Consider the following 2,673-nt stretch of genomic DNA (forward strand, 5'->3'; position numbering starts at 1 on the left):
TACTGCATTTTCGGTAGCTGCCTCCAGGTCACTTGCTGGTCTGATTTCATAATTTTGTTGAAGATAGACAATCAAATCTGATTTGCTCTAGGGCAAGATTGTAGATTTTTACTCTTGTCGAATAGGCCAAAACAGAGAAGGTGTAATTGATTACCACCCATAATCCAGTCTATAATGTTGAATTAAATAATAGTGAAGCTCTTGGGTTCCTGGCCCCTTAGCTCTGGTCCCTACCCGCCCACCCCCCAACATGTTTCTGGACATAGTGATTTAGGAAGCAGAAAAGGGAACCTCTTCTCCAGCAATGCCCCTGAACAGTGGTCCTGGTCCAGCCATAGCCACTGGTTCACCATCTGCCACTTGACTCTCATGGCCTGAAAGATCCCTGTGTTCTGAGTTCTAAGAACTTAGCCTGAGCTGGCAAGCTCATTTCCTTGGCTGGGCTTTCAATTGCAAGTGTGTTCACGCCTTTCAAAACAAACCGTACCCAGTGTTTTTATCAAACCCTAGAAATTTACTATGGCGAATATCTCCTTTCGTGGAAACATACCAGCAACTTCAGGTCCGCAGCAGATGCCGTGGCTGACTTCCCCGTGGGCTCAGACCATCACTTTCTGCTTGGCAGGCACTGGCTGAACCAAAATTAATCTCCAGTGTGATCCACGCAGTGGAAAAATACAGCGGCTGCCTAAGGGAGTCGCCAGTGAAAACAATTCACTCACTTCTCCAGTGCAAGTTGCTCTACTCCCACCACCTCAGGAGAGCAGGGGTGATAACCCTCTTCATGAATCTGATTCCTTGTCTTTGGGCCCTCTGGAGCATGTCACTTTGGGCCTGATACTGCTTTTCTTGGTGGGGGTGGGGGGGGGAAGTACCTCATGATGAGGAGAAAGATGCTCAAACTATTTTTTTAGTAATTTTCATTAACATACAATGTATTATTTGTTTCAGGGGTACAGGTCTGTGCACCATCAGTCTTACACAATTCCCAGGACTCACCATAGCATACACCCTCCCCAATGTCTATCACCCAGACTCTGAGATTGAGTGTCTTATGGTTTGTCTCCCTCCCCGGTCCCATCTTGTTTCATTTTTCCCTCCCTTTGCCCCACGAGCCTCTGCCCTGCCTCTCAAAATCCTCATATCAGACAGATGATAATAATAATTGTCTTTCTCTGATTGACTTATTTTGCTTAAGATGCTCAAACTATTAAAATGTTTTTTTCTCAAGGGGACATTGAAATAAAGACAAGGCCATCATTTAATTCTTGTAATGTGGTTATAATAGCTCTATTTCAGAGCTAGCCCCATGTGCCAGGCTCTGTGCTAACTGCTTTACACACCTTCACATTAAACCTTTAGCAGCAGCACCTCTTTTACAGAAGAAGAAACTGAGGCTCAGAGAGAGGAAATGACATATCCAAGTTCATACAGCAAGTAAACAGCATTGCAGAGATTGGACCCTGGGTCTGAAAGAAGGTGGGACCCGAAGTCCGAGTTCCCTCCAAAAGACAGCTTGAGAGAGCGGGGAAAGAGTGAATGTTGTAGCCAACCAGTCATCAGCATGGTTTTACCACAGTTCTGGGGTGGAAAAACTATTTATCATTTTTGGAAATGGGATAATATAACCTGCTTCACCTGTGAGGAGGAAATAGGCTCTTGACTGTCAAGTGCGGGGCAGGAAGGGGGCCCTGGGGGTGCGTTAAGATCCCATTCCCCATTCCCAACAACTTCTGCCAGTTTTCTGATGTCAGTGTGCCCACCCCTAAAATGACCAGTTTGCTCTGGATCTAATATAATAGGTAGGATTCCTTCCAGCCTTAGAAGATGCATCAATGTATTCTTTATGCTTTTCTTTGGTTTCCCTTAGGATAATTCCAACCCCAAACGCCTCCACCTCATCCTTTCCTTTCCTTGGAATTTTGCAAATCGTAGCTCATTTGCCTCCGGACTCGCAGCCTCCGGAGTCCATTTACCTCCCTCCCTCCCCTCCCCATCCAGGATGACATCATGGTGTGTACACCTTTAAGATTATATAAATCTGTGATCATACAGTGGCCTCCGTCGCCATGGTAACGCGGAGGAGTTTCCCTTTTGTGAGGAAAGCTGTCATGTCACTTCCTGCTGCTGACAAATCAGTTTAGGAGATTAAAATAAAAGGGGGGCGGGGTGCGCGAGCGGGGCTCCGAGAACTGCTGGCTGTGGTGGTTTCTGGTTACCATACACAGAGGCAAACAAAGCCGAGGCCACGCGGGGGTAGCCCCGCCCAGCGCCAGGCCGGGACTCCGGTTTCCCACACCTTGCTGGCCAGGCCGGGCCCGGTGCAGCCAGGCCACCCCGGGATGTTTCCCTCCGTAGGTTGCCAACTGGGGAGCGGGTGGGAGGGCTGCCCACCTCTGGGGACTTTCTGGGGCTCTGTGGGGCCAGCCTGCTGGAGAACAGCCTCTGGGTCCAGAGGAGCGTCTCCTACCCTTAATCAGCTCAGAAGGTAGCTTGCTTCTCTGGTGTGCACGGTGATAGCACGGAGCAGGAAAAGCTGCTGGGCTAAGGGAAATACCTTAAACGCACCTTTTTCTTGGTTGTGGTTTTTCAGGCTGAGCAGCAGGGCCACTCATTCATTCATTCATTCATTCAACAGGTATTTACTGACACCCTAGGCGCAGGGACACTTTG

Source organism: Enhydra lutris, unplaced genomic scaffold, assembly GCF_002288905.1.
Source record: "Enhydra lutris kenyoni isolate GAN:26980312 unplaced genomic scaffold, ASM228890v2 scaffoldscaffold5, whole genome shotgun sequence".
NCBI lineage: Eukaryota > Metazoa > Chordata > Mammalia > Carnivora > Mustelidae > Enhydra > Enhydra lutris.